At 43.3% G+C, this 9605-nt stretch overlaps 1 long non-coding RNA gene across 1 annotated transcript; it reads right to left on the bottom strand.

The window, feature by feature from the left end:
- Nucleotides 1-3843: 3843 nt before the first annotated feature.
- On the bottom strand, nucleotides 3844-5589 carry LOC134486239 (uncharacterized). The gene is made up of 2 exons (XR_010065075.1): nucleotides 5431-5589; nucleotides 3844-4380 (listed from the first exon to the last, which is right to left on the bottom strand). It is a non-coding gene; the product is annotated as an uncharacterized LOC134486239 (long non-coding RNA).
- Between the last annotated feature and the right edge of the window lie 4016 nt (nucleotides 5590-9605).

Genomic DNA, 9605 nt, shown 5'->3' with positions numbered 1-9605 from the left:
TGGCTAGATCTAAAATCCCTGTAAATGGTGTGTGTGTGTGTGTGTGTGTGTGTGTGTGTGTGAACCTAGGTGTATATGTATATGTATATCTGTATGTATGTCTTAGGGTTTCACTGCTATGAAAAGAAACCATGACCAATGCAAGTCTTACAAGGATATTTAGTTGGGGCTGGCTTATAAGTTCATAGGTTCAGTCTATTATCATCAAGGCAGGAACATGGCAGCATCTAGGCAGGCATGTGCAGGAGGAGCTGAGCGTTCTACATCTTCCTCTGAAGGCTGCTAGAAGACTGGCTTCCAGGCAGCTAGGGTTAGGGTCTTAAAGCCCATGCCCACAGTGACACACCTACCCCAACAAGGCCACACCCACTCCATCAAGACCAAACCCCCTAGCAGTGCACTCCTATTTGTCACTATTTGTCTTTAAACTTGAACCTTATTCATAAAACTGTTCAATGGTCAACAGGTAACTATAATGAAATAAATACATAAGTATTAGAAAAATAGACAGGAATATGTGTGCCTTAGTTACTGTTCTATTGCTGTGAAGAGACACCGTGACCAAATCAATGTATGACAGGAAACATTTAATTTCAGTCTTACAGTTCCAGAGGGTGAGTCCGTGGACCATCGTGGTAGACACCAGGACAGCAGGCTGGCAGGCAGGCAGGCCTGGCTGTGTAGATCCTGAGAGCTCACATCCTGCTCCCCAGATGAGAGAGAGAGAGAGAGAGAGAGAGAGAGAGAGAGAGAGAGAGAGAGAGAGAGAGAGGGAGGGAGAGAGGGAGAGGGAGAGGGAGGGAGAGAGAGAGGAAGAGAGAGATAGAGAGAGAGAGGGAGAGGAAGAGAGAGAGAGGGAGAGGGAGAGAATGAGAGAGGGAGAGGGAGAGGGAGGGAGAGGGACAAGGAGAGGAAGAGGGAGAAGGAGAGGGAGGAAGGGAGAGGGAGAGAGAGAGGGAGAGGGAGAGAGAGGTTGTGAGAAGGAGAGGGAGAGGGAGAGGGAAAGGGAGAAAGGGAGAGGGAGAGGGAGAGGGAGAGGGAGAGGGAGAGGGAGAGGGAGAGGGAGAGGGAGAGGGAGGTTGTGAGAAGGAGAGAGAGGGAGAGGGAGAGGGAGGGAGGGAGAGGGAGAGAGAGGGGGGAGAGGGAGAGGGAGAGGGAGAGACACATACAAACAGAGAGAGGGAGAGGGAGGGAGGGAGGGAGAGAGAGAAGCCTGGTGGGCTTTTGAAATCTCAAGGCCCCCTCCTCCCATTGACACATCTCTTTTAACAAAAACACAACTCCCAATCCTTTCTAAACAATCCACAAACAGGAAACCAAACACATTCAAGTATTTGAACCTCTGAGGGTCACACTTTTTCAAAATCCTAAAGTATGTTATTTTTTTTTAAAGAAATCAAGTAATGAGTGTCCATCCCATTTGGTAGTATATTTTATCGTTACATTCATTTGTCAGGGGTTAGGGTTATTTGCATAACAAGTTTACAATCAAGCCATATCTCTCCCATAAGCCAAAGGCATCATACCTCCCCCATTTCAACTTGATTATCCACATAGGGGTTAGGGAAACATATCCCTTCATCCTGATTTAGTTCAAAGCGTGGGGAGCTATTGATGTGCAATTAATTGCTATTCATAATGGGATAAAACAGAAGCCATCATGATTGAGTCTATTGTTGCTGGGAGCTGAAGATTTCCCTTCCATTTAATAAAACGTGATAAATATGATTTTAACGCAAGCCTAGAAACTCCAACAAAGCCTCTGGTTTATATTTTTTTCAGTATTTCCAGATCATTCTCTGTGATACACAGGAACCTAGAGGAGGAGAACTGTGTGGAGTCACTGACACACACTCAACCAAGGATTTGTTTGCACAATAAGGAGATATATCTTGTCCTCTGAGAGTTGGCCCCAGGACTCCCAATGATCTAAAAGTCCTCAGGTTCCTTGGATAAAACGACACTGCATTTCTATATAACCTATGCAAGCCTCTCGTATAATCTAGTCGTATTTATATGTGTGTATGTGTGCATGTGTGTGCATAGAGGCATGTAATTTCAGAGGCTGGGGGAGGGTAGAGCGTGTTCTGCTCCTTCACTCCCTACTGTATTCCCTTGTGACAGGGTCCCCTGCTGAACCTGAGGTGAGGCTCACTGTCAGGAAGCCCCGGTCATCCTCCTGTTCCCATACCAAGCACTGGTGTTTGCATGTGTGACCACACACTTGGCTTTACCCCTCTGCAGTCTCCCCAGATCCTCCTACATTTTAAATAATCTCTGAACTACTTTTGTACTTAATGAAATGAAATCATTAGGGTCTGTTATTTAGGAGATGACAAGAAAAATGGTTTGTATGTGTTCAGTACAGATATGGTATTTTAAAAACCACTTTTACTAGTTCCTTGAGAACTTTGTACATTATATATTGATAGAATTTACTTCTCACGTCTCTTCCTAACTCCTCTCTGATCCATCCCCACCTAATCCCTTCTCCCAACTTCAAGCTCCCTTTCTGCCCTCTGTAATAACCCACTCAAGTCCTTTATGCTGCCCATAAATTCATGGGCCTTGGGCAAGCCCCTGCAGCCCCTATAGCTTATCACCAGCTATATCTTTGTAGAAAACTGACTCTCCCTTTCCCGTCAGCTAGGGCTGAGGGATAGTGGTCCTGTCGTGTATAGAAGACACTGCTTTGTTCTGGTTTTCGCTGACATCTGTATCTTATATTTCCACTCCCTCTTCCTTGAGGGTTCCTAAGACTCAACTCCTTCCCTTTTTGCCTCTCTCTGTGAGTCTGTGTATATGCGTGTGTGTCTATATTATAGATGTCCCATTTTACATTCAAGCACACACATGGTGGGGGCGTCTTTACAATTGACTGCTGATTGTATCTCACCCCAGACAAAATGCTGCAATGGAGACATGGTGTAGCTCAGTCCCAGAAAGAAATAGGAGATGTTGAGAAACCTACCCAGCTGTTTCTAGTGTGAGGTGACTTTTAGACCTCTGACACAACCTTCTGGCCCTGCCCTATGGGTTTAAGATACACATTGTCCCAGTACAATGTTCAAAGGTGGGACTATGAATATCGATTGGACCCTGTGGGTTGTAATCAATGAGTTCATCTGTTGATGGATGTGTATGAAGGTGGCGGGAAACTAGGAGATAGGAAATTAAGGGACTTGGTCATTTGGGACATGTCTTGGAGGGTGTTTTTTTGTCCTTGGTCTCTTCCTGTGTTGGTGCTTCTTGGATGACAGTGAAGTTAGCAGTTGATCTCTATCGTGCCGCTTTCATGGTCATGTGACAATGAACGGAAACCTATGAAACCATGAACGAAAATAAGTTTGTTTACAATGTGAGTTGCTAGGCAACATGTAAGAGTGATGAATGGGATTAACATGAAAGTGGCCAAAAGTGATGCTGAGCACACAAGGTCAGGACTGGATTTGATGTAGGAGGACCCATGACTTAACCCTTTAAACTCTTTGTCTGGAGGCTGACAAGAAGAAGAGAAGACCCAATGTTTCCCAAGTGGTTTTATCCAGACGATTCTGCCAATGTATCTGTTGTCTTAGCAAATCAAGATCCTTGCTGCTTACCGCTCTGGTCCTTCTCCTGACTTCACTTCTGTGTTTTTAATAGACTCTGTTATCACATGAACTAGTGGGAAATGAGTATTAAAAAAGGGAAGGAAGCTATAAATTTTGCTTTAAAATCATTAAATTACACATTTAAATGAATTTTTAAGTATGTAAATTATACTGCAATAAGGCTGCAGAAAAGGCTTGGACAACTATGATGCTTGTTGTGTGATTTGCTATTTGTCATAGTTCCTGTGACTTTGATCTTAATAGTAGTGGGTTTTATTACAGATGACTCAGACACCAGGGTAACCATGCACTTGCGAGATGGGCGTCTTTCACTTGAGGAAACACTACTTTGTGAGGCAAGACCTTAAGCTTTAAAATCCTCTCATCGCTGTGAAGTGCCAGTCTGTAGTCACAATCAATTCCATCATACTTGACCAGATAGAGAGAGGGATTTGTTGGCAGTTGATCTAGAACCATGGCCTTCCATTGGGTAACGGGCTCATTAGCTTCCTTCCATCCGTGAGAAATTCTGCAGCCCACAATGTACCCCAGGGCCTGGTGAGAAGGCCTCCTCCTCCTCCGCTTCTGGAAGGATGGTGTGCTCATCCTCCTCAGAGACATCCTCTTCCTCTTGGCTGTAGACCTAGTGTGGTAGGCCACGACATCCTGGTCCACTGTCTTGTGGGTATCGTTCGGTGTTCAGGCTTCATACTTGCCCGTGGCCTGGGTTTGAAGAGCTCTCCTGCTTAAACCAGACACAATGCTGGTGCCGCTGTCATGTGAGTGCCTGCAAGAACAATGGGGTTGGGGTGGAGAGGGCGCTGGACCAAGGCTCTTGTCTAAGAGAATTTTGGAGCAGGTGAGAAAGGCGATGGTAAACAGGGTTGAGCATCTGAATCTTATTCTGTCGTAATCAGAGGTTCGTAGGAGGGCTGGGCAATGGTGGAGCACACCTTTAATTCCAGCACTCAAGAGGCAGAGGGAGGTAGACCTCTGTGAGATCAAGGCCAGCCTGGTCTACAGAGTTAGTTCCAGGATAGCCAAATCTACGCACAGAAAAACCCTCTCTCAAAAATCAAAATCTAAAGTTCAAAGGAAAATTTTAAAAAAATGGTTCTCTACAGCTCAGAATAACATATTCAGACACATTTCTTCAGCCCGAGGCACTTTGCCTCTGCTGAGGAACCTCTCCTTGAATGGCTAGGTCAGTGTGGGATTAAGTATCCCTGTCCCCACTTTAAGCAAGCAGAACAGATAAAGGATAGCAAAGGAGCCAGGAGGGTGGCCACATCCCACTTCTACCCTCTAACTATGCGCTATGTGACAACATCCACAAGTGTCTGCCCAGAGACACAGCACACCAGTCCACTGGCTTTCTTTACTGTGCATCCTGACCCAGCCCCAGGTTTATTCCGCGAAGCTGTTGCATCTTCGACCGCAACAAGAGTCTTTTGTGTAGGCAGCAACAGCCATTTACAAATAATATCTCCTGGGGTTGGGATTTAGGTCAGTGGTAGAGCAGTTACCTAGCAACCACAAGGCCCTGGGTTTGGTCCTCAGCTCCGAAAAAAAAAAAAAACAACAATAACAACAACATCAAAAAGAAATATTATCTCCTAAAATGCACAGGCACAGAGAGGAGCTTTGGCAGTTTAGTAGAATTATGAATTAGATATTGTTAGCAAAGGATAATAAACTCTTAGACTGACTAGCCTAGACCGTCCGCCGAGCTCTCAAACGTGGAAGACATCAGAACAGACGGTTACTCGCTGTACGAGGGAAAACTTTTAGCTTTCTGGGCTACAAGGGTCCCAGTTATCTTCATAAACGTATTTACCGAAAGAAAATGTCCTAGTTGTCCAGATTATGTCTTCGGAAACCGGTCAGGCTCCAAAAGCCTGTTGAACAATTGTGGGGTTCAGGAGCTGAACTGGCTTTCACACCCTGCTGGGAAGATAGTGAACCCACTTTCAAGGGAGTCTAGCGCCCCCAAGTGGAAGAGAAGCGCAACCTCCGCCCAGTGCTCTGTGACATCATCCAGGCTCTGCTTACGTCATAGAAGCGCTCTCAGACCAGTTCCTTCCCTAGTTACGCTTAGAAACTTCCAGCATCTAGGTTTTAGCTTCTCATGTAGCCTCCTGGAGACCCAAAATAAAGTCCCCACCCAAATATTCTGATGACTCGAGTCACAGTCTGCCCAAGTAGCTCTTTTCATGCATTTTTTTTTCTGAAAAAGTCTTTTGTTTCTGAGTCACCAACATCCTTGGTGGTTATTGTCCCAGCTCCTATCTTTCCATTGGTTATCTTTAAGCCATTCTCCGTATCGGAAATATTGCTAGCCTCTCTCCGAGGCAGCCCACTGCATAGCACACCAAAATTAGCTTTATCAAACCCACAATTAGAAGAGGGCCATTTTTATTCAAACAAAGCTGGAATTTGACAGGATTAAATACCTTGTGTTGAAGTTAATGGGAATCATGAATTATGTATTCTTTGCAAAGAGGGAGGAAAAATTAGCTCCTGGACCTGCTTCCAAAGTCGGGATAAATTGATGACAAACCCGATATCGGCCAGTCATATTTTAAATGTCTTAAAATTCACCAGCACTTCAGGTCAAGGAATTTATTAGATCAAATGCAGCAAAACAGGATGCAATAGATGACGTAATTTTGTATTTGAATTATGGGTAGACAGAATCCTGGATGCAGGTAAGTGTAGAATTTACCTGTAAATTAAAGGGCACTTTAATTGTTTGTGTCACATAGTTCTTCAGATCTTCAAAAGGATTCTTTTCAGAACCCTCCCCTGTCCCCACCACACTCTGACACTCCCTTCCCTCTTCCCAATAATTCCCTTCCACTTTAACATTATAATTTTTTAAACGTACTTAGAGCTTAACAACTTATAGCAGCTTTTTAAAATCTGTCTACTTTTCTAAGTGCATCGTCCTCTATTTCTCGCTTCTATCTTAGTTTTAAGCACATTTTCCTTCACACTTTGTGTTTTACTCTCTCTCTCTCTCTGCTGTTATGACTCCTCTGCCATTATGTGACTGTTGGTCTACTATGTGCCTAACCTCAATGTGTGGTTAACTCAAAGGATATTATTTTTCCCCCTTTTCTTCCCTTCATCTTCCTTCTCTAGGCACCTGCTGAGATGTACAGCCTTGCGATCTTTTTTTAAACCTGGAAAGAGCACACACACACACACACACACACACACACACACACACACACACACACACAGAAACACTCATACATATACAAACACATAAACACACACATACATACACATATACACACTCAAACACACAAATTCAGAGAGAGAGTGAGAGACAGAGACAGAGAGAGTCACAGAGAGAGACAGAGAGCCCATGAGAAAACATGTAATATCATCTTTCTAAGAACAATAAACAGAGACAACTTTCAAAAAAGTGAAGAGCAAGTAGGCAACAAGAAGAATAATCTCATCATAGCCGTCAACTTGAGGAGGAAAGAGTTTGTCTCACTCTATCTTCTAGTTTCCTGTCTGTTACTGAGCAATGTTGGGGCAGGAACTCAGGCAGGACTCTAGAGGCAGGAAAGGAAGCAGAGGCAACTTAGAAATGCTGAGTACTGGATTGCTATCCATGACCTACTCAGCTTTCTCTTCTTCTCATACAACCCAGGGCCACCTTCATAGGGGATGACACTAACCAAAGTGGGCTAGACCCTTCCACATCAACCATCAAAAAAAAATTCCTTAAATTTGTGGCCAAAGGCCAATCTGATGGAGGCAATTCTTCAGCTGAGGATCCTTCTTACCAGGTTGAGTCAAACTGACAATAAAAACTAACCAGACCCCCTGCCCATCCATTCTGATTGCCACACTGTGTGCAATAGACAAGTCACTGGAATAAACTTAGCTGTTGATCACTGGATGAATGGCTTAAATATGGGAAATACATTGATGCGATTTTCATCCATGTATAAGAGGAAATGGTTTTGTTCTCAGAAAAACCATTGGATGGTTTGGATGGAGTGTAAAATACAATGTGTTAAGTAAAACAAGACAGACTCAAACAGACGATTGCGAAATTTAGATTTTAATAAAGGATATTAAGTGAAAGGGGCATATAGGAAGAGGAAGGGGAGCAGCAGTGTGTGTGTGTGTGTGTGTGTGTGTGTGTGTGTGTGTGTGTGTGCAGGTGGAAATGGAGGTGAGTTGTGAGGATGAAGATGGCTAATGTACAGTATAAACCTGTACAAGGAGTCACAAGCAAGGCCACTGACTTGTACATTTGAAGCACATCGATATAAAAGAACTGAGTCTAAAACAATGTTTTGATTAAATTGTGGGTTTATAGTTTAGAGATACCGTAAAGTTTATTCATATTTTCCTTCCCACATGTGGCTCTTGCTGTTTTGAGCTTGATACTGGTGACAGGATATGGCATTGAGCTTTGGTGTCTCTACCTCATCAATCACCCAGAATCCACGTCATTCATTGAGGCTACTGTGGGGAAGGAGGTAGTTAGAGTTCTTAAGGGTACACAACATGGGAAGAATAATGCCCACCCCCACTATAGATATCCAAATATTCACCCTCTTCTCTTGTTTGAATGTGTTTTCCCAAAAGTAATTTTCTGAAGCTTAATCCCCAGTGGGAATGTAGTTGTGAAGAATTGATTAGGTCAAGAGGGATGCGACCTACAAATAAGGATCCATTAATGATTCTTTTGTGGAAAAAATGTTCAATTATGAAAGTGAGTTTGGCTCCCTCTCTTGTCTTCCTAGCCCATTGGATCCCTTCTGTGGTGACAACATCTCACAAGAACTCCTTCCTCTGCCGATGGTCTCTTCATCTTGGATTTACAGGCTTCTGAATCAGAATCATACAGAATCTGCGTCATTATAGACTAGCCAATCGGTGACATTCTGTTTGTCCATACAAGCGTGAACATGCCTCAGAATTGTGAGCAACCAGGTCATATGGGAAAGCGAAGCTGGCAGAGAGTAATAGGTTGTTAGTGCTGACTGAAGACAAGATGGGTTCAGGGATAGCGTGTGTGCTCTTCGTGAAAGAAACAGGACAGAGGAAGAGTGTAGATTGGGAAGATGCAGCTTGGGAGGCATGCAGATATCTACTGTTGGCCTTGTGGGGGCAAGAAGCCATTAGGTAAGGGAAAGATCGCTAGGGATATTTTCCGCCCCTGCTTTTGACTAGCAGAACTCTTTTTATAATCCTCATCTTCGAGGATGTAAAAGAAAACTGCCTTGAATCATTGATACATCAGTAACCATCAAGAGTGTGTCCACTATTACTGAGGGACCCAGGAAAAAGCATCCAGGATTCTGTCTACCCACTTGGATTGAGACCCCTTTATTTTGATTTGAATTTCCCTGATGACTAAGGATGTTGAACATTTATTTAGGTGTTTTTGGCCATTTGATAACCTTCAGCTGAGAATGTTTTGTAACTCACTGTACCCAATTTTTAATATTGTATTTTTGCTTTCTAGAGTCTAATTTCCTAAGTTCTTTGTATATCCTGGATATTACCCACTATCAGATATAGGATTGGTAAAAATGTTTTCCCAATCTGTTGGTTGCAGTTTTGCCCTAATGACAGTGTCTTTTGCCTTACAGAACGTTGCTGATTTATGAGGTCCTATTTGTCAATTCTTGATCTTAGAGCATAAGTCATGTGTGTTTTTTTCAGGAAATTTTCTCCAGTGTCCATGTGTTCAAGACTCTTTCCCACCCTTTCTTCTATTAGTTTGAGTGCATCAGGTTTGATGTGTAGGTCTTTGATTCACTTGTACTTAAGCTTTGTACATGGTCATAAAAATGGGATAATTTGGATTCAACTACATGCTGACTTCCTGTTGAACCAGCACTATTTTTGGAAAATGCTATGTTTCTTCATTTGGATGGTTTTATGTCTTTTGCCAAATATCAAATGATAGGTGTGTGGGTTCATTTCGGGGTCTTCAATTCTATTCCACTGGTCTATCCATCTGTCTCTGTATGA

The sequence above is a fragment of the Rattus norvegicus genome, chromosome 3, assembly GCF_036323735.1.
Source record: "Rattus norvegicus strain BN/NHsdMcwi chromosome 3, GRCr8, whole genome shotgun sequence".
Taxonomy (NCBI): Eukaryota; Metazoa; Chordata; class Mammalia; order Rodentia; family Muridae; genus Rattus; species Rattus norvegicus.
Note: the sequence above shows the minus strand (reverse complement) of the source record. Positions and strands in the feature narration are given on the sequence as shown.